This window comes from Pinus tabuliformis, chromosome 7, assembly GCF_031772625.1.
Source record: "Pinus tabuliformis cultivar Carrire ecotype Pingquan chromosome 7, CPIR1, whole genome shotgun sequence".
Classification (NCBI taxonomy): domain Eukaryota; kingdom Viridiplantae; phylum Streptophyta; class Pinopsida; order Pinales; family Pinaceae; genus Pinus; species Pinus tabuliformis.
In genome coordinates this window covers 1,787,169,830-1,787,193,642 of record NC_142293.1, presented here as the reverse complement: position 1 = coordinate 1,787,193,642, position 23,813 = coordinate 1,787,169,830, and the positions used below count along the sequence as shown (strand labels likewise).

Below are 23,813 nucleotides of genomic sequence, written 5' to 3'. Positions count from 1 at the left end.
TACGGTATCCTTAATAACTTGAAAGTTGAACTAGGAGGAAAGACAGTAGAAATTGATGTAGAAGTCATTGATGGAAATCTTGACTATAACATCCTACTAGGTAGACCATGGATTTATGCAATGGCAGCTGTCGTGTCGACTTATTTTAGGAAGATCGCATTCCTGTTTGAAGGAGGGATTACGATCGTCGACCAACATAATTTCCTCCCTAATGGTTCACAAGTTACAGGAAGCATTCCCATGATCCATGAAAGCAACCATTCAATCCAAGATATCGGAGTAGGATTATTGAAAGACCCCACATTGATGGGAAGTTTCGCACTACCACCTCCTATTTATATAGGAAATATACCGTTTGTAGCAACCTGCAACATGATATCTTCCACGAAGGTCAACATGGATCATTCAATGGTTTTGCCCCCAAGCCCTTTAGAAATATTGTAGCAATCAATGTTTCAAGCATGGGAAGCGAGCCCAAATCAACGCTCGTCAAGCGTTTGGGTAGATAGGTCTAGAGAATATGGAACCCCATTAGATCCTTGGTCGAAAGTACATGGGACTGACGAAGGAATCTTACAATCAATGATGATTGAGGGGGCACCATGGAATGATCACCACCATCGTTCCCTTCTTCCGGAATATGAAGAAGATACTCAAAGTGACCTTTATCACCCTTCAGTATTTGAATTCCTAACAAATACTGTAAACACGGTGGATTCCGAGCGAAACTTATCCAATATTGAAGAGACTATAGCCATAAATATCTCAACTAAAACAGATGTTGTAGAGAATATTTATGTCGGCAAAGGTTGCTCCCCTTCAGAACTGGAAATATATAACGCTCTTTTTCGCGAATTTAGAGATGTCTTTGCGTGGTCATATGATGAAATGCCAGGCATTGACTCGAGTATCGTTGAACATGAAATTAAAATGTATCCTGATGTCAAACCAGTAAAGCAACGGCTTCGGCAGGTGCACCCGAAGAAAGCCGCTGCCATTAAGGCGGAAGTTGAAAAACTCCTCCATGCTGGATTCATCTACCCGGTTCCTCTAATCGATTGGGTATCGAATATTGTCCCTGTTATGAAAAAACAAGGGACGATTAGAGTGTGTGTTGATTATAGGGATGTAAACCAAGCTTGTCCGAAGGACAACTACCCTACACCCTTCATCGACCAGATAATTGATGAATGCGCCGGATGTGAAATCTTTTCATTTATGGATGGATTTTCCAGGTATAATCAAATAAATATCCGCCCACAGGACCAGTCAAAGACTGCATTTATTTGTCCGTGGGGCACATTCGCTTATCGAAAATTACCCTTTGGTTTAAAGAACGCAGGGGCGACGTTTCAGAGGGCGATGAATTATGCCTTCCATGACATCAAGAACATTGTTCAACCTTATCTCGACGATCTTCCGGCTCATTCGCGAAAGCGGACTGATCATCCGCAGCATTTAAGAGCGATATTTCTACGTTGCCGACACTACAAGATAAGACTCAATCCGCACAAATGTGTGTTTTGCGTCGGTTCTGGTCGTTTACTTGGCTTTGTAGTCTCTAAAGATGGGATTCGTCTCGACCCCTGCAAGGTTCAGGCAATCATTAATTTGCCTCCACCTTCAAATTTGCTTCAGATTCAGAAACTCCAAGGGAAAGCAAACTTTCTAAGGAGGTTCATTCCAAATTACGCAGAACTTGCTAAGGGTTATACTCGTCTATTGAAAAAGGATGTACCTTTTGTCTGGGACCAGGTGGCGCAAGCTTCTTTTGATGCTCTAAAAAATTGTCTAGTAGAAGCATCATTAATGTACGCCCCGGACTATCAAAGAGATTTTAACCTGTATCTAGCTGCAGCGGATACGACCATTGCGATGGTTTTAGTTCAAGAAGTCGATGGAATAGAACATCCTATCTATTATTTAAGTAAAAACTTAAACGATACAGAAAGTAAATATTCTTATGTTGAAAAACTAGTGCTTGCAGCTGTTCAAGCGATTCAAAGGTTTCGACATTATGTCCTCTTTCGGAAAACTACCATCCTGTCAGATTGTAACCCCATGACTTATATACTGTCGCGACAGTTGCTGGGGGGCAAATATTCAAAATGGATAGCGATCCTTCAAGAGTTTGATCTGGAATTTGTAAAATCCAAATCAAAGAAGGCCCTAGTTTTCGCAGAATTATTATGCGATCTCCCATCATCGTCCAACGATGAAACATCGGAAGAATCAATCATGGACGAAAGTTTGTTTCTGATATCTGTAAGCGATGAGTGGTATGGGGATATCATAGTTTATCTCCAAACCCAAAATTTCAGGCCTAACACCTCTCACTCCGAACAAAAACGTATACGATACCAAGCAAAAGACTACATGATTGTCGGTGATACACTTTACCGTCGTGGTGTCGATACAGTTCTGAGGGGGTACCTTACCCATGAGGAGGCCGAAAAAGCCCTGAATGATTGTCATTCAGGCGCGTGTGGGGGGCATCAGTCTGGATATGCAACAGCACAAAGAATCTTATGAGCAGGATACTTCTGGCCAACCATGTTCAAAGATTGCATAACCGCAGTCAGAAGTTGCCATGCTTGTCAAATCTTTGATAGCAAAACCAGACGACCACCCGCACCTTTACAGCCGATAGTTGCTGTTGGGCCCTTCGCCAAGTGGGGCATCGATTTCATGCAATGTAACCCCACCTCAACCGGGGGGCATGGGTATATTATAGTCGCTGTTGACTATTTTACCAAATGGGCTGAGGCGATGCCTACATTGGATAACACTAGTGAAACAGCTGCCCTTTTCTTTTTCAATCATGTAGTCGCCAGGTTCGGCGTACCACAGGCTATAGTCACAGATCATGGGTCGCATTTTCGCAATCACATGATGGTCGAATTAGCTGCCAAGCTAGGGCTATCTCACGACAGCTCTACCCCATATTATCCGCAAGCCAACGGACAAGTTGAGGCAATCAACAAGGTCCTGAAGCGTATGTTGCAAAGGATGATCGGGGTTCATAAAAGAAGATGGCACCTAATCCTATACTCAGCTTTGTGGGCTTACCGGACCTCGGTAAAGAACGCAACCGGGTTCACACCTTTTCAACTGGTGTATGGCCTGGAAGCAGTCTTACCAATCCAGTGCGAAATTTCATCACTTAAACTCGCAATCGACCTCCTCCCCGGAACTTTAGAAGAAGAGGCTCGTTTCTTGGAATTAATCCAGTTGGATGAAACCCGTCATGATGCCGCTTTGGCTAACAAAGCTCATAAGAAACGAGTCAAGGCTCAGTTTGACAAAAATGTCAAACCCCGTGTCTTCTCAGAAGGTGATTTGGTCTTGCTTTATGACCAAGAATCCGATAAATTGGGAGCAGGCAAATTCAAGTCCTTATGGATGGGCCCCTATATTGTTAAAAGGGTGTTAGCAAAAGGAGCCTACGAGTTAATGGATTACGATGTAATTCCACTGGCGCAGCCCCGCAACGGGTTGTACCTCAAGCGTTACTATGCTTAAATAGTAACCTGTATGCTTTTGTTGTATTTTGTTTTCGCTAAAGTGTTTGTTCTGGTCGAGTGATCCGCCTTTTTCGTTCGTTGCAGATGTCAAACCTTATGGAGACATGTGTTGGATATGCCGACGGAGCGTGTCGTAGTTCGCGGAACCTATCCTCCACAGCCTGGGCCATTTTTTATCCAAGCGGCGAGTTAGTAAGTTTCAGAGGTGTATGTATTGGGCAATCAACGAATAACATCGCTGAGTATAGCGCGTTGATAGAACTACTCTCTGATGCCATCACACGTGGCATACGCCGACTAATTGTCAGGCTAGACTCACAGCTCGTAATACTACAACTCAATGGTATATATTCTGTTCGCAATCCAGCTATTTATCGCATGTTCCTAAGGGTTAAGATCTTGGAAAGACGATTTGATTCAATTCAATATCAACATATTTCAAGAAACTTAAACACATTAACTGACTCATTAGCAAACTATGTGTTAGATAGACATTTGCAACATTTATAAAAAGGACACATCATCAAAGATTGTACATATGGATCACGCAAATCAACCAGAATAAAACTCGAAAATCGAAATATATATAAGCTGTTTATATAGTTCATACATAATGTTCTGTAACCAAGACAAAATTGGTCATATGACCTAAAACTCAAAAATATGCTAGGGGGCACCCTAGCCTAGTGGTGCTCATGATAGTACATCACGGCCTGTGCGATCATGCGCAAGAGACGAGTCCATCGTCTAGGCACACCAATAGTATGCCGCTGCAGCTGTAAAGGTAACTCGTCAATCTGTACATCCGGAAGACCACGAGTGAGGCTCTCAACCTGCTCCTGCACAGCTGTAAGGGTCTCAGTATCGTCAAGATCGCAGATAACAACTCTCTTAGCAGGCTCCACTGCCGGGGCAGCAGCTGGTGATCGCGGACGAACTGCTGGACGGACAGGACCAATATCTGCATGCACCCAAGAGTACAATTAAAAATCTTGATAGAATAAAGCACAGCAACATTATAAATAAGAACAGTAAACAGTAATATGGTCAAAGAGTTTACCAATGGCGCCCCACTGCTCGCCATCTGGTAGCACCAAATCCGGATCACCTCGGAAATCCATACCCACATATGGATACTCGGAAAACGCCATCTCCTGGCGCTCGAACCACCTGAAGAAGGCCTCAGTAAAAGTAATCTGAGGTTGACCAGCATGCCTAGACATGTGATCAACCCACCTCTGCATGCGTGGCTCGGTCGGAGAAGGCAAGTCGAGTATGATGTACTGAGGCTGCATCAGTGGGATTTTCTCCAAGGCGAAGGCAGTCAGAATAGAACCAAATCCAAAGTTCTTCAGCTTCCCGTCCTTTACCTTGGTCAATTGACTTTTCATCTGAACAAGTACTGCATCACACCAGTTGAATACTTTCGGTTGGAGACACTCCAAGGCGTGCTGCATATAAGACCTATTGGCAACATGTAGAGCTGCACTGCCGGCCATCCTACCAATAGTGAATAGAATGGACCTGAGAGCCCGATCAGTGATCTCACGGATAACAATCTTGCCGTCTCTGCTCGGCTGAGAACCTTCCCTGCAATACTGGCGGACATAATCTCTGGTGGAATCAGTCCCCCGGGCCGTACCTGACAAGGAAATGGAGGCACCTCGTCTTGACAGTCCAGTCAAGAAGTACATGTCCTCTATGGTCAAGGGGATGGCCTTTCCCCTAATCTGGAATACTTGGTTAACAGGATCCCAAGCATCAAGCATATACTGCAACAAAGAAATCTGTGCTCTCATGCTAGAGATACGGAAAAACTTCAGCAGGCCACAGTTCCGCAATGCGTTCACCGTGACCGGGTCATGGAGGGCAATCATGTCCTCCTCTTCATGTTCTCGTTCTCGCCATGTAAGGGACATTTTGTTCAAAGTTCCCTGCAAAGCAAACAAGAGAAAGAGTAAGTTCCTGATTTTGATGAAAAACTGTCGAAAAATCATCAAAAAATGACCTGAACACTCAGTTTTCTGAGCCCAACGCAGGCAAAGAGTGTCCCTCCTGCGCTGAAGGTCAGGCTGCCTTAAGGCAGCTTGACATTCAGCGCAGATTTCAAAAGGGGAACCTGCGCTGAAGTTAGGGCGATTTTGCAAAAACCCTGGGGCTCAGAAACACTGAAAAACAGGCCTAAAACTGGAAAATGAAACCATGAAAGGAAAGAGCTAGTGTTTAGCTCCTACCTGGTCCAGACGGCGCTAAAAATCGTCCGCAGAATCTCCCGGAATCAGCTGGTGAAAATCAAGAGGGAAGAGGCACCTCCAGAGCTCCAACAAACCAAATGCAAATGAAATGGTAAATGAGAGGTAAAAACACCTTTTAATGGCTTTTTACACAGTTTAAAGTGAAATATTAGGGTTATAATCTCATTTTCATGCAAATATTATTCATTTCTAACAAAGTTTGTTGCAGCGATTGAAAAATCAGTACTATATTTGAAAAGAGAAAAGCTAGTAATGGTAAAAAATCAAAATTTGACCATATAATCGAGCAGTTTTAGCACATAGTTCATGCTCGTTAAAAAATAAACATAAGATCGAGCAGTTTTACCGCAGAATTTATGCTCGTTAAAAAATAGAAAAGCGAGATCCGAGCAGTTTTAGCGTCATAGTTCATGCTCGTTAAAAAATAAACATAAGCTTTTGAGCAAGTTTAAGCTCGTTAAAAAATGAACTTCCCGGTAAATAAACATTGTGATCGTAAATTTATTAGCCATAAAAAGCCTTGGTCGTGTTTCGCACCTGCCACCTCCATTCCATTTGGCCAATCGTTCACCCCCATATGATTGTTTACCCTTTTTGAGGAACAGCTGCGAAGAGTGATCTCACTTAGCCATCCTTGTGACACTGCCGTGATTGGAAAATTCCAACCTGTACCTGGAATCTGCTGCTATCCCTGTTTATCACTCATTCCTCAAAAGACGAGTCTTCTTTGAGCTCTTTTCTCCTGACTCGTAAAATATGAAAAGTTTGTCGAGTTTTGGCCTTCCAGCTCGTTAAAGTGACCGGAAGAGCTATCCCTCCTCTAGATTTTAATCTTTTTGGACCTGAGGGATTATTACACAAAAAGGTCGAGCGCTTGTTTTATTCGGCTCGTTAAAGTAATCGAAAACTCATCCCTTCTGTATTGTTTTATACTTTTTCGGACTTAAGGGATTAGATGACGAAAAAGGAATTTTGGAGTTGGCTTTCTGTACCCTTTCAGACTCTCTAAAATTGAAAAGGACCGAGTTTTCCTTGTCGTTAGACTCGTTAAAATGATTAAATAGCGACAAACTTGTCTTTAGACAAGAACGAGTTTCCCTATCGCTAAGCTCGTTAAAACATAGCGATGGGCTTTCCCGAAGGGCAGGTTATAGAACAAGCATATGTTATCCTCCTCAAGCTTGACAAAAATAAAGAGGTACTGGTCAGAAATGACTGGGGAAAAATTGGGAGAACCTCAAAGCTTTAATGGTAGCAAGTCGCTCTTGAACATGACACTTTGTCCTCCGTATCACATCGGGTTGGGTTGTTTCATTCAGCGGTCTCATCACCATGGTCCTCTCCAAACCATCCACATTTGGGGTAATGCTACCGATCCATCACATCAGTGTCGTTATATGTTCAAGAGATGTGTTCAGAAAGAGTCAACCGTGTCCCATCCACTGCCATACATTATCCTTCATCCACCCATGATCGCCACCCTGAATCATATTTCACAGATTGTTTTCACCTCCACTAAAATCATTAGCTCCGTTCCGTGTCACTGATGTGGGATTCATTAAGGCCCTCCTTTGACGGATCGCTTCTTGTCGACTTTAGATCATTATCCAAGAAGTTGATCTAGGAACATCCCCCCCAGTACTTTGAAGCTTGCATGCCTCAATGGCAAGTTTCTCACTTCCGGCGACAGGTATACATTAATGACCTTCGACCAGAAGATTTTGCGTGGTGTTCGACGCCAAGTCCTTTATTCACACCACGTGGATTGTACTGCAGTACCTTGAGGGTCATTTTCATTATTGGTGATTCCTCTCGCGCTTGTTAACGGTTTACATTATTGACCGGTAATCAAGCGATGTCTTTCCATGTTCGACTTCAGCGCAATTCTCACATGGATCGACTTGTACTTAGAGTGAAGATCGAACGAGTTTGAAGACGCCGGATCTAGTTTCATCCATCCGGGCTGCGATATATATATTCAGGATATAAAGGCATTTGTTATGTACATCATTGCAACAGATGATCATCCTACTCAAAGGATGATAATTTCAGCAGAGAATTATCAGTCTACCACCAGACGATCGTCTGTTCTATGTACCAAAATGAATTTATAAAGCTGAGCATGGGAATGCCCACCTCAGCTAGATCATGAAAGCAGAATGAAAAATAATTTATTGTATTGTATTTTATTACAGGGCACCTCTCAGCGATTGAATGAACTTCGGATCCTCCTGATAAAGCATTTCACCCGATAAACGACCTCATACTTTAGGGGGCAACTGTTATAGACATTTTTGTGCCTTACAGCATGAAGCATGAAATGTCGATAATCTAAGGGATCCAAAGTCCCTAAACATGTTGTTCCTACCCCTAGAGGAACAAGGTCAGCAAACCACAGCACTGAAAATCAGTTCTCCACCTGAAAACACTCAAAAATAAGCTATTTCTGGATCATGTCAGCTGCTCCACTGAGCATCTGCGCTGAATGTCAACGGCTCCACTCTGTACCTGCGCTGAATGTCAAAAGCAATGAAGGCTACCTGCGCTGGGCGAGATTGGCCAAGTGGCACAGTCATTCTGCAAGGTGTCAAATGCCCAGGAAGCTTCCAAAATGACACTTGGATCAGGGAATTCGCCTTGTGATGAGTAAGAGGATCTAGATCTCCAAGTGGAAGCAAGAAACTCCAAGTGGACTCAAGAACTGAAGTATAACTGAAGTGGGAGAGGACACTAGTCAGCTTCATGCCAGCCTCAAGCTGACTCATCCTTTCTCCAAATCTCCTATATATAGAGCTCTCTCATGAGGTCTAGGGAGGCTGGAATCTTGTGAATGTAAGGAAGTGCTGTTGGTTTGTGCATAGAACTATTGGGTGATTGCTTTGAAGGAGGTGAAGAGGAGATTTCTTTCTGCTGGGAGGTGTTGCTAGATTGGGCCTCTTATGGTTGTAACATTCTCAGAACTTTACTTCTTCCATTAATAAAGCATTTGAGGTTCTTCTATATGCATGTGTCTCTATGGCGAATTGATGCTTGTATATTTGATTTATTCTAATCCTTGAATCAGTTATGGATGTATGCTTCTTGTAGTTTCCCTTTCTTGTGCTTTTGCAGGATCTTTGTGTAGCTGGGCCAGTGAAAGAGAAAGGAGCTGGGAGCAAGCAGCAAAGAGGGAAGATTGGATCAATCATTAGCGGAAGATAACGGTTAGTGGATATCTTCCTCCTCTCTCTTACATCTCATAAAGAAGTAATCTTGAATAGCTTTGTATTCAGTTGTTGCTGAGGTACTATCACCCTTAGAGTGGGATAGGGTCATTCCGTATTGGATACTTTTCCCAACAACACATTTGGAGTAGGAGTCCTAGCAGTGGGTGGTAATGTAGTTCCTTGATCATGGAAGCGTGCAGAGGAAAGTATAATAGCTTTGGTCGGAAACAAGATTGTGACCTTACAACGATTCAAGTGAGATGCACATGGGGGCTTCACTCAATGAACTTATGACCTATCACGTGCATTCGTGGCATATTAAACAATACCCTTAATTTGACTACATATCAGAAAATACCCCTAAAATTCAAATTATTTAACCCCCTACCAAATACAAACCCAATACACCTTCCCAATTTAAAAAACCCCTACTTCCACTAGATATTGGAGGTATCCTTTTTTTCATTAACATTTTTTATACCCCTTTATATTTTTCATTAACTTTGAGCTCCATTTTTTATACCTACCAATATAAAAACCCTTTGCCCCTATATATCCCTAATATATTATGCCATTTTTTCCTCAATATATATCCCCCAATATGGACCCACGTGGTATGGTATTCCCCCCCAGTGAAGCCCCTGTGGAGATGCATGGGGTTCTAACACATGGAAGGGAAAATGAAGTGTGTCCCTTAGAAGCCTGTAAGTTAGTATGCAGCCTGAAAGGAACACACAAGCGGAATGACATCACAAGATGGAAGTGAAATAGTCCACAAACCAAAGTGACGGGTTAATCCAACAACACACCTTCAATAAGATTAATACAATTTCATACAAAATAGTTCATACACAAATGTGTATGTTAAACAACATACATTGCTAAAGCAACCAAAATCATCCAACTATAATAACAACATATGCATGAAAACGTGATGACTAAGTGATATTATTAAGTGAAAGTTCCATCCATACATACATCACTGACAAATACTAGCCCCAATATTGGAACATTACAAACAACATTGCCTGCTCCTCCAAAGAAGTATACTCGCTCTATGTTGTGGAGAAGCCAACGCTCGTCACAATACTCCCAAGCTTTCTCTAATCCTAAGCCTAGCCAAAAGCTCGACCCCCAAAAGCCCCAATCTATGAGTTATGAGGTTATATTTATAACGAAGGGTGGGGTGACCCTTGAAATTTCCCTTTGTGACTCTTTGACTACCCTCATGACTCTTCAACTTCTTTACAAATAACTCATTACATTACATAGTGACTATTCACATTCCACTAGTGACACTAGGAATTTCATTTACACCATATTTACAAATAATATACCTTTTCCACATGTAACCATGTGAGACAAAATAGGCTAGAGACAGTGTATAAAGACAAAACACTATGATTCTAAAGCTTGGGCAAAGACCAACTCGACAACCTCCACTTGATGCTCCTCGATCACATACTGATGCCAAGCTCGGTACTATGCGATGATGTCCCCAAACTTCTTGATGGTGTCTTGCTGATAGTAGACCCTTGCCTCCCTAGCTTCTAGGTATATGGTCTTGGAACCTATGTCCAACTCATCCTGAAGCATGTGCAGCGTGGTGTTGACTATGATAGGACCACCAATGTACTTTTGCATATTTTGTGCGCTCAACTCTAAGTCATCCCTAGTGGCCTCTTATCTTAGATGCTCCATGTACCTATCGATTTCTAGCCAGACTTGGTTCTTGTGTTTAACATCGATGAGGGAACCTACATCTGTTCACTCTCTTCCTTAGCTGCTAGTTGTTCCAACTTATCAACCTATATTGGCAATGTTTTTTCTATCATTGCACCTTGTATTTTTTGTTATTCCTGCTTCTTCTTCTCTTCCTGTTATTTCCTTCTCAACTCTTGTCTCTCCTTCGGTCATTGTTTTACTTGTTGTGATTTGCAAGCTATGCCTTTTACCTCCATCCACTCTGTTGTCTATGTCCTTTGCTTCTGCTACCAAGCTTACTATAATGGATATTAAATACACTTTTACACTGCAGCTTTTTTTCCTTGTATTATGTCAACAATTTCCTCTTTCCATGATCTTGCACTGGATTGTTGCCTTCCACTACTGCTACTGTACTTACTTCCATGTTAGTGTTGACTCATTTCCAATGGACAATTGAGTGTATGCATATGTTGGAAATTTAACTAACACTTGCTTAACTGCTTCCCCAGTACTGCTTCCAATGGTCTCTCTTGAAGTAGCCCTATTTGATGCCATGGTACAATGACTACTAGAGAGAAGTGCTTCATGAATGTGGTACCTATGGGACAAAAAGGACACTCATGGCACGCAAACATTATCTCTTACAAATCTAAATTCACAACATGATCAAGCAACAATCGTGACATATGATGAGAGGGATTAGGTAATTTTAACTGACAGGGGTGATTGACTAACTGTGGGACATGTGGACTATGAATTCCCAGCAGTCAGTGTGGAATCTTGATAACTAGAACTGTGCAATATGAAATTCAGTCTGGGACAGGGCCTAGGAGAGACTACGCATTGCGCAATCTCAGTGACCAAGTTTGGAGATTGGATCTTGGAATTGCATAGTGTGTAGTTCGAGCCAGCCCATGATAGGCTCTGCGCAATTCCAAAAGCAAAGGTAGAAGCCTTGATCTGCTAGATTGTGCAGTGCATGCAAGTTAATGTGAGATCCTAGCAAGGGGAGCCCATATCTGCCCAAGGGGAGTGTTCAAGCGCATCCGAAGGATGGTGTAATGCTTAGTGCAAATCTAATTGATTGATGATTCTTGCAAGTAAAAAAAGTGCAGGAATCAATCAAATAGAAGGAGAACTAAGCATGTGGAGAGAGTCGCTGCAACAATGATGTTAGTGCAAAAATAGGGTAATGCATGTGACACTTGCAAAAGGCAATGAAAACTTTAAACAACACTTTTACAAGCTAAAACAAGTTAAAATGCCAACAATCACTTAACAAAATAAGTGAAACAACACTCTCACAAGCTAAAAAAGAAAAAGGAAATAGAAAAGGCGGCAAAGACAATGAAAGCAAAACTCACCCAGAAAAGTGACAATGATGCTCCAAAGGTTCCTTCTTCTCTCCAGGGATGTTAGAGATTGATGATCGGGTATACAAATGAGCTCTAGAGGCATCTATTACATCGAATTAAGCAAAATTGGAGTTCATGATGCGCATGCATGAGATCAAGGACAAAAATGACACCTGGTGGAAACTTCTAAAGACAACATTGTGCAACCTTCAGAAAACTAATAATAGATCCCTACTTCCTAGGGATGATTTTTGCTTTTTCTGGGAAAATCTTCCATGCATTTCTCGAAGAGATTACATAGTTCTGGGAGGGACTATGCAACCCTCTGGATTATGCACTGAGAAACTTCTAAGCAGAAAGACTTCTACAAAATTTTTGGGTTGAGTGACTCTGGATCGCCTCTCATGCTCTGTGCAGTTTCCCAACTAAAGGTTGGTTGTCCACTGGCTCTGCGCAATTCTGGAGCTGAAGGCTCATTGTTGGCTTGGATTGTACAATTCCTGAGAGTAAGGCTAGTTATCCTCAAGGATTGCACAGTTCATTAAGGAAATCCTGGAACCAGGTTGAAACCAAGTCAAGAGATCAATTTGCAGGTGAGATAGAAAAGCAAGTAAGCAAACACAAGTTGTAAAGAAAAAGATAAAACTCAAAGAAAGCATAAGTACTTGGGTCAGTGCGAGATAAGCTGTTGGGATTTTTACGAGAGAGGCTCAAAATTGAAGCTTTAGAAAAATTTTGGAGAATGGTTGTTGCTGCTACAACACTACCTTTATCATGTTTGGAAATAAAATGGACAAATTGACAGGTATTTTTTTATCATCTTTGAATAAAAATATTGTGATTAAATGGGTGGTATTGAGATTAAATGGTAGATATGTGATTAAAAATATAATTTGAGAGTTGTCGACGCAATTAGGGTACTTTTTCCATCAATAAAAGTAGCTCATTTTTCTAATGCTAGTTTCTCACACCTATCAAAATATTATGTTTTCACTCATCTATTATGTTTCCATCTTAGTACAATCTAGGAAATTCTATGAACCTATCTTTACATGAAATGCCTGCACCATTTTTGCTAGGTGATGTCTTCCCATTGGTTGAGTGACCTCATGGTCTGCTAAGCTAGGGGATATTCTCTGTTGTGAAAGGCATCTTGGTCGCATGTGTTTCTTGTCAACTCTTTCTCCTATCTTTTCTACGGAATCCTCGCCATGTGTCGATGCTCATTTTCACTTCCAACTAAAGTTGCAAGGTTGTATGCTTTAAAGTTAGGATCATTTTTAGTTAACAAATCATCAACTAAATTTTCTACTCTAATCAAGCTATACCATATAATTCTAGTTCATTCAATTTTTCTATTTTGAGAAATAGGTTTGCTTCTCCATTCTTCAAACCCTCTATAAACCTTCCTCAAGGCTACCCTTTTTCACCCTACCTTTTTCTTTTAGTAGTAGAAGGTCTAAGTTAGTCCATTATTGTTGTTAGAAGGGAAGGGAATATTATAGGAATTTAATTTTGTCTCCCACCTCCTTTTTGTGGGTGATGTTTTACTATTTGAACATGGTTTTGAGCAAGAAGAAAAGACCTATAATGACATTCCTTTCCTCTATTGTAGCACTTTAGGGATGGAAATAAAACTAAAAAATATTCCATCAATTTCAATGGTTTGCAAGAAGAGGTGATTTCTAGAATTCATAGGTTGTTAATCGAAGAATAAATATAAGCTTGGTGTTGAAATACCTTGATTTTATCATAAAGCCCTTGGGATATGTCATTCAAAACTAACGCTGGCTAACTGGAAATATTTAAAATCAAATGTACTTTTGGTGTCTTTAGTGGATATTTGATGGTGGTCATTTAACACTTGTCAAAGTAGTTTTAGAGGCAATTTCTATTTATTGACTACTCTTGGCTCATTGTCCTAAAATTGTTCTTGACCAAATTCACATATTATACTTTAACATCTTGTGAAGAGGTAACTAGGGAAAGATTGGATTTCATTTATCTCAATGGGATATTCTTTCCAAAACCAAAGGGATAAAAGATAGGGTTTAAAACAACTAAGTTTGTTTAACTCATCTATTATGTTTCCATCTTAGTACACTCTAGGAAATGTTATGAACCTATCTTTACATGAAATTCCTGCACCATTTTTTCTAGGTGATGTCTTCCCATTGGTTGTGTGACCTCATGACTTGCTGAGGTAGGGGACGTTCTCTGTTGTGCAAGGACTCTTGGCCACATCTGTTGTTTGCCAACTATTTCTCCTATCTTTTCTACAGAATCCTCGCTATGTGTCGATGACCATTTTCACTTCCAACTAAAGTTGTAAGATTTTTACTTTAAAGTTAGGATCGTTTTTATTTCTAGGACCTTGTGTTCTCAGAGTTTGGACACCCATGCATTCTACCAAATTTACAACAACTCTTCCCCCAACTTGAATATTGAATGAGGACTTGGGTTCTCATCCTTCCCAAAGTCTTCTTCATCTAAACCTAGATCCATTGCCTAGATCGAAATGAACATAAAAGATTCCATAGAATTCAGATCTCCTATTCCCCTTTCACGTGAAGATATTCCCAAGAAATCCTCATTGAAGATAGTCTAGTTAGGTCCTCAAAAATCAAATTTCCATTATAAAAGGATTTATGTATACAATATTTTCTTTTTTTTATGTCTAAAAAAATAAATATAGCTATATTTAATCTTGATGTATGTTTTAAAACCATGGTAATAAACCGACTGTTTCACATCTTCTCATTTTCCTTGTATTTTTGTTTTGTGGTTATTTTTAAAATATAAGTGATGCTTCACAAAAGATCGATTGAGAAAGTGGTTCTTTATGAAAGCTAAGTTTGATGATTCTGAATATTCAGTTGGATTTTAAGCTTGCCTCTTAATGAAAATCATTGCATCCTAATTTCTATATCAAAGGGCCATTCATGCCCCGTATTATTGTGAGACTTGTCTACATGTTTAACTTTGTATGTCTTTTACCAGAAGGTGCTTGTATTTGTTGCTAATGTCAGGGATCTTTCCTTTCAAATAATTTTTTGGTTGTCTGAAGACTGAGGGACTAGTTATACAAACTCTCCTAAATCATATGCATGCATTCCTAATCAATGTTTAATTTTGGTTTCAAGGTTATCCTACATTGTAGATTTTGTTTTCGATTTTGATTTCTTTGTTCCTAATTTGGATTTTTTTGTGTAGATGTAAAACTAGTATTAACTCTTTCTTAAACACGCAGGTGTGGGATGAAACAAGGGAAGATCTGAAGTTCCTTGTGTTTTTAAAATCTTATTGCAACGCTGTTCTTGTTCCTTGAAATTGGTGTCAGAAACAAAAATTCTTGCAGGTTTGTGCATGAATGAGTGTTGCATGATGAAGAGGGAAAATAGAGGGGCGATAAAATGTAAGGTGCACTAGGTGTCACCCCTCTTATTTGTATACATGGTTCTTGCAGGGGGCGGTTCATCCACAATTGTAACGATGAAGGAGTGCTGGTATGTACGTAGATGCAACATGTTTCAACTAGATTGAGTGGGAATTAGTAGAACTATTGTTATGTATTTCTCTGGATGCTATATGTTCCAATTCGATCAATCATCATACATCTCTTTAGTTTGAGATGATATGCACTTTAGATCAGTAGCTAGTTTGATGTGAATTATTGAATGTATATTTAGGATAAATTCTATCATTTTTTTCATATCATAAATTATTTGTAATATTTAATACTTTGAATGAAGTTGTTGCTTATGACAATTCAGAGCATATCATATGTTTCAACCCCTTCATTCGAATCTAGTTTTTCATTTGGCCAGTTTTAAAATCTAGAAAATATTTGTAGATGACATCCATTTTGGTAAGAAACATGACTGAATATTGTAGTGGTGATAAGGGATCCCTGAATCTTTCAATGACGTTATACATGGAAAATGTGGAATTGAGAAACATCTTTTCTAGCTTCCAGACTTCATTGCTGCAACTAGTATTGAAAAAATAAGACAGTTAAGATGATGCTTATGATATACAAGTCTACTTTAATCTTATTTAATTTTCTATTTTCCCAGTCTCATGTTTCTATTGAGTTAAATTTAAAGCCTACATTGAGAAGGAGTATAGTAAGAAGTTGAGTTAGAAGCAAAAAGAATGAATGCAACCAAAGATGGGAAAAATGGACATTGATTATCAGGTTGGTAGGTCTTTTGCATGTGTTTTGGAAATATACATCTTGGATGAATTAGTAAGATGTCGAAGATGGAGTACAAATTATTTGTTAGGAACAATATCCTTTTTGACATAACCATGATTTATGCTCTGTGAGTCTGTTGTTTATTATGGAGAATATTGTTATGTTTCTTCTTTAATATGTTTTAAGCTAGATATATACTTTGAGATAAAAATTGAATCATACACAGCTATTTATTTATTATTGTCCCAATTTTCATTTATAGCTTCTGCATGATGCATTCTTCAAGTAACAAAAAAATCCTAAACCAACAAGTCATGGTGATCTTTATCATGAAGGCAAAGAGTTTGAGTTAATATCTAAGCTTTTTCATCGGGTAGATAAATGTCACTTTATTGTTGTTGTGTCACTAATATGAGTTAATTCAATGGGTGAAGTCGCAGGAGATGAAGCCTAGGATTTTATCACAGGAATTGAAAGAAGCTCTTGGTATGCTTGAAGGTGCACCACCTTCTTGGATCATTAATATGCAGGTTTGTATAATCGATCTTTTATGTTTCACATGACATTTAACTGGATGTTTTTATTTTATAGGAATGATGAAAAATATTTATTTTACATAGATATGGACCTTCACCCTCTTATCCACAACTAAATATAGGAGGTTTGAATGCTCCAATTTCTCCTACTGCTATTTTTACGTATCATGCTATAAGATGGAAGGAAACCCCTATGGATTAAGTAAGTTATTTCATGTTTTACGTCGATTTCATGACAGAGTTATATATTTATTTAAACATACACCATTAATCTCATGTTTGTACTTACATCTATGGAATATGTTGGATTTGTTGTTGCAGTATGGTCGCCCTCTTTATGGAGATGTTTTTGGTGTACAACAAGCAGAGCCTGTTACATATGAGGTACATCCAAGGTTTTATTAAACATAAATTATGTACTCTATTGTCGCATAATTATTAGTGCCAATGTTTATATGGCTTACAATAGAGTTTTCTAGAACATGCTAACCACATTATTTATGTTTTAGGAGGAACTTGTTGACAAGAGAAAACATTGAGGGGACCTTGAAGAAGAAGAGGAAGAGGAAGAGGAGGAGGAAGAGGAAATGGATGAAGAGGAGCTTGAGGATGGAATTGAGTCAGTTGACAACCTTTCCAGGTTAGACACATAATTTTTTTTTCTTTCTCAGCTAAATGAATTACTGAATAATGTAGTTTGACCATTGCGTATTAAGGATGCTTACATTGCTTGTTGATTAGGTGGATATATATTTTTGTGCAATAATCCCACTAGGGTTGAAACACTCGATGTCATTGACCTTTAACTCTCTCATTTTTAGGTTCTTCAAGAAAAGGAATAACATATTTCACTAGGAACCTGTTGTAGTGACTACAACCACCCTCCAAATGTTTTCCTATTCTTCATTTTGGAGCCTTCCTCCTAAAATCACAGCAGCTCATCTTACGTTGACCCAGGTACTTTTGCTTTCATTGAGCTTTATATTTTTCATGTTGGCTTTTGTTTTCTTACTTTCTTTACTGTTTAACCCACAAGATGATCTCTTGACTTGGTTTCAACCCAGTTCTTGGGTTGCCTTAGTGACCTGCGTAATCCTTGAGGGAAACTAACCTTGCTCTCAGGAATTACGCAGTCCAAGCCGGTAGTGATCCTTTAGCTCTAGAATTGCATAGAGCTAGGTTACAACCAAACTTTAGCTGGGAAATTTCACAAAACATGAGAGGTAGCCTAGAGCCACTCAACCCAAAAATTGCGCAGAACCCATTGTGCTCAGAGATTGCACAGTGCAAGAGCCAGAGAGTTTCCCAATCCTTCCTAGAGTTGTGCAATCTTTCCAGGAAATCCATGTCAGTTTCCCCCCGAGAAAAGAAATAAAACTAAAGAGAAAGAAGCATCCCTAGGAAGTAGGAATCTATTATTAGTTTTCCGAAGGTGACACAATTCTATCTTTAGAAGTTTTCACCAGGTGTCGCTTAGGTCCTTGATCTCAGGCATGCATGTCATGAACTCTAATTTTTCTCAATTTGATGTAATAGATGCCTCTAGATTTCATTTTTATGCCTGATCATAAAGCTATAGAATTCCTAAGGAGATCAAGGATCCTTCAAAGCATCATTGTCACTTTTCCAGGTGAGTTTTTCTTTTATCGTATTTTGTCACCTTTTCTATCTCTTTTTCCTATTTAGCTTGTGAGAGTGTTATTTCACTTGTTTTATTGACCGAGTGTTGTTGTTTTAAATTTTTTTAGCTTGTAGAAGTTTTGTTTCAAGTTTTTCATTTCCTTTCTCAAGTGTTGCATGCATTACCCTGGTTTTGCACTAACGAGCGTCGTTGCGATGACTCTCTCCACATGCTTAGTTCTCCTTCTGTTTGATTGATCCCTACACTTGTTTTACTTTCATTCATCATCACTAAATTAGATATGCACTCAAGTTCACACCATACTTCGTATCTGCTTGATTTCACACTCCCCTTAGGCAGATTTGGGGTCCCCTTGCCCGGATCTCACATTCACTTACATGCAATACGGAATCTGACAGCTCGAGGCCTTTGCCTTGGCTTCTAGAATTGCACAGAGGTTGTCCTAGCCTGGATCCAAATGCGCACTATGAAATTCAAGGATCCAATCTCCTAGCTTAGTCACTGAGACTGTGCAATGCACAATCTCTCCCAGGCTTTGCCCCAGACTAAACTATGCATTGCGCAATTCCAGTCATCAAGATTTCACACTAACTGTTGGAACTGTGTAGTGTGCAGTTCCCACAGTCAGTCAATCACCGTTGTTGGTAAAAATTGTACCATACCTCTCATTAGATGCCCTAATTGTTTCTTGATCATGCTATGAAGTTATATTTGTAAGAGCTAATGTTTTCTTTCCATGAGTGTCCTTTCTATCCCATAGGTACCACACTCGTGAATCACTTCTGTCTCGTAGTAATTGTACCATGGCACCTGATGGGCCTCTAAATTAGACATAAATTAAGGCCCATCTGACCATCCTTCAACACATTAAACCTCTCTTTTTGCATTAGATAATGTATTTTTAACTTTAATATGCTCATTAGGAAGGTTTATGGATAATTGCATATCTGTGCCTAATATTATTTATTTTTGTGGAATGTTGTATGAATATTGGGCAGATTATGAAGATTTAGAGGAGGAGATAATTTAGGGTCTTGTTCCCTACTACAGGAGGATCAATATTAAATAATAAATCAAGAATATATTCTGAAATAATTGCACATATTCTAGAGCTACAATGATTGAGAAAATCTAGGAATGTGTTCCCTATCATTTAATGCAGATTCCTAATATTGGGAACCAAATCCACTAATTAAGGGATTTGGTGGGGAAATCTTTCTCCTTTCATGGGGAATGATTCCTAATCATTTTTTATAAGTACCAAGTCGAATTTTCCTCTAGGCGTGGATTTTTATTAGTGTTCTTGTGGAGAGAACTCATATTTTTTCGGCTCCATTGTCATTTCTTGCAAGAATGTAATTGTATTGATGGAAATAATGAATATTGGTGACATGTTCAGCTTCTAAATAATGGTATCCTTCATAGGACTCTAAGCTTCCTTGGGCTTGGCCATCCTAGGAGCCTTAGAGCCCTTTATATCATTTACTCTACTTCTTTTCACTTCTTATTCACATGCATCTCTTGTTCCTGTTTTTTCCTATTTCTGCATTTAGTATTGATGATTTGTTATTGTAGGATTGGTTTAAATGGTTGAAGTAAGTTCTTTTGCAGGATAAAAAGAATCATTTCATCCTTGTAAAAAGTTTGGAAGTTCATAGTAATCATTGAGTTACTTGGAATAGTTTTCTTATTCCTAAATCTAGATTTCTGGAAGTCCTTTGTGGCAAATAATAGTGAATTTTTGCTATTTTTTAGAGAATTATAATGAGCTTCAATCGAGTTGATTCTATTTTAATTATATCACACAAAAAATATATATTTAATAATAAAAATTACCCCATTTCATTTTCACTTGATTAGGTTAGGCATTTGATAGATTTACTAGCTCACTAGTTCTCGAATTTCTAGATTTTAGACTAGTAATTTTCTGCTATTTTTTAGCATGAGTTAACATAGGTATTTTTGAGTGATTCCACTTGAAATGGAGACTTAATACATCCTAGTAAATAAAAAAATTGTCCCATCCAATTTTTATTTGATTTGGTTGGTCATTCGGTGAATTATAACTCCCTATAGCAAACATGTTGTTTCATGTATTAAACTACAGGAAACCCTATAGTAACCTTCCAACATGCATATGCTTGCCCACATTCACTCAAGAAGCTTGGTCATTGTCCCTTAGAGTTGAATAAATACCCCTAGGCTATAAATAAATGATTAGGGAAGACTAAAGACCACTTAGGACTTGCCTCTTTACCCATGCAAAACATTTCAATAATTTGGGCTAATGGACAGATTTATGGATTGGATAATACATTGATGATTTTCTTGATTGCCACATCCAACGAAATATGTTAATGGATCTAAACTCTTTTAAATGTAATGGTTTAAATTTAGTTCATGATATTTACTCTATGCAATTATAATATGTTATTTCCTTGTACTTTCTTTCTTGCAATAGGTTAAGGTTTCCATTTCAAGCATTTCATTTTCTGCAATTATTTTAGGATTTGATTTCAGTACATGCACTCCATTACATCATGACAGCTAAGGGAGGACACATTATATGTTTCAAATATAGCATTGATACCTATTAATTTTGTACTAACCCCAGGTTGATAATTAAAGTTGGTAGCCTTGGGAGTTGCAACATTCTTGTTGCAATACCGAGGCTCATCAACACCAAAGAGAGCTACTTCAAGAAATAACATTGGAAGCGGTACTAGGGAAGAAGTTAAGCAAGTTCCATTTAACTTGCCAATATATGTAGAAACTTAGTTGTCCATAGAAAAGGAGTCAAAACTAACATGGTAGCAAGTCCAGCAGTAGTAGCAAAAGGCAACACTCTAGTACAATATCACAGAAACGGGAAGTTGCTGACCTAATACAGGGAGAACAAAGATGCAGAGTAAAATTGTATTCAATCTTGATGCAGGAAGATTCGGTAGTGGAAAAAAATGAAGTAGAGGACACCGACAACAGATCAGATGAAGAGAAAAATCAAAGCTTGCAAGTAGGAGAATTGAAGTTGCAGGAGACAGAGAAGAACCTGAATGAGGAACAAGAGCTAAGAAGAAGAGAAAGAAAAGAAAAGAATAAGCAAGAGGAAGAAGAAAGACAGGGCACAATGACATAACAAGTAATAGCCATACAGGTTGAGGAGTCAGAACAACCAGCAGCTGAGGTAGATAGTGAAAATATGTAGGATGAGGAAAGGGATCAACAGATTAAGAAATTGATTGAGCGGGCAGAGATGGAGTTAGAGAAGGAGCCATGAAATGAAGACATTGACCTCATTCCGAGAGCACCCGAGGCCATCTCTCAGTCTTCGCCACCTCTAGTGTCAGAACCCATCGTGAGCGAGAAAGGAGAGGTTGTACTCCTTGATGATGATCCGATGATGGATGTGTACAGTATATCATTTGATGAGTTGCAGCAGAACATTGTACAGGCATAAATAAATCATTTCCCGAATGATCACATGTCACCTGCATTTATGAAGAAAAGGGTGATAGTTTCATATGTCAGAAAGCATCTAGTCACCATGGCTAATGCCACTATGGATTATGTAGGAGCCACAAGCTCGAATGTCAATTTCCTATTAGCAGAGAATCAACAGATGGAAAATAAGTTGCAAGCAGTCAGGCATAAGGCAGAACAATCCACGAGTTCAGAAATGGTAGAGATGAGGAAATTGATATTTCCTGAAGTATCAAATCTTGAGGACACCATGTGGAAACTCTATGATGGATTTGTCACCATGCATAAGGCAGTTGTCCATCTACATGGCTTTCAGCAGAGGAGAAAAATGGTTGTCCAAACTCTCAGGGACATACATGTTGTTATCGCCCATGTGCAAGAGTGGACAATGAGGTACAAGGGAGCCCTGATTTACTTGCATAAGATCATGAAGTTTCAGGCAAAGCTAGACAAAGCATGAATCCAGATGTTGATCTAGAATTATGAGTAGATCACCCTATTCATTAGTAGCATACATGATTCATATGCACAGTTGTTCAAGAGTCTGTATGTCATGGTAAGAATGCACAAGATCCCGTCAATCGGTTCCCCCACCGAAGCTAAGGAAAAGAACCAAGTCTGGCTACAAACTGACAGGTACATGGAGAAGCTAAGATGAGAGGCCACGAACAATGACTTGGAGCTGAGCGTGGAAAACATGCAGAGGCATATTGGTGGTCTCGTAGTCAATACCATGCTACACATGCTTCATGATGAGTTGGACAAGGGTTCCAAGACCATATACCCAGAAGCTATGGAGGCAAGAGTCTGTTATCCAAAAGACATCATCAAGCACTTTGGGGAAACCATAGCACATTACCAAGCTTGATTTTCTGGTTTTAAAACTGAATTTCTGTGAACTATGATGTTTGAGCTGTCTTATTCTAGGTAATGTTTTACTTCATGATGTCAATAATCTCACATGTATTTTTCATGGAAACATCTATGTGCTTGGTGTAATGGATAAAATGGGAGCTAAATGGGTATATTTCTTCTTTAATTTTTTTCCCTTTATAAATTATATAAGGAATATTTACCTCTTTGTTTTTTTCTAAAATGTGACTCAATGTTAAATATTTATTCCCAAACACTTATATATTTTGATGTTGTTTATAGGTTGATCTTCTTTGTGGTTAGAAATATGAAAAAGTTGACAACACACTTCGACTAGAAGAATTGGGATCCCTTGATGATGTTACTTTAGTTGCCAAGTAATACTTTGGCCATGAATATTAGATTATTTACACTTAAATTCGTTGGTATTCTACTGTTCTTTATTTTTATTTTTTTCAAAGGAAAATATAGGTAGATCCACTCGAAGGGATCACATCCCATTGACCAAAATAATCAAAGCCTAACCCTGAGGGTGTTGAGGAGAATTTACCCCATGACCTTCAAATGGAAAGGTGCTTTAGCAATGGGTACTCAACCTATTGAGCTAACCCTCGAGGCTATTGGTGTTCTGTTGTTGTTTATTCAATTATTTTAATTTATGAAGAATTGGTTTTGTAGTAGTTTATTTGGCATGTTTAGTTCCTTTTAATCATTATTGCTCAAAAACCTAATTTATTTGAAATTAATAGGTATGAGGAAGCCAGAGAGGAAGAGAAAATGTGAAATCAACGAGAGGACTTCAGTGACATGGTTGCAGAGGTTCACATCTCTCTCTTCCTCTTTTTATTTTCGGGGAACCATGATTTAATCAAAACCCCTTGGAAACATCAATTTAATTTTTTCCATGTGAATTAATTTGATTTTGCAGGCTGAAAAGAAGAGAAAACGGAAGATGCAAGAAAAGGAGGGGAAGTCCAAGAAACAAAAGGATTTCAAGTTTTAAGAAATATCAGGGTTCCTTACTTGTCATTGGTGGG

The 23,813-nt window shown here is 39.0% G+C and overlaps 1 pseudogene; it reads left to right on the top strand.

Annotated features, from left to right (window-relative positions):
- The window catches only part of LOC149255502 (uncharacterized), a 76,369-nt pseudogene extending 58,782 nt beyond the window's left edge, over positions 1 to 17,587 (top strand).
- The last annotated feature ends 6,226 nt before the right edge of the window (positions 17,588 to 23,813 follow it).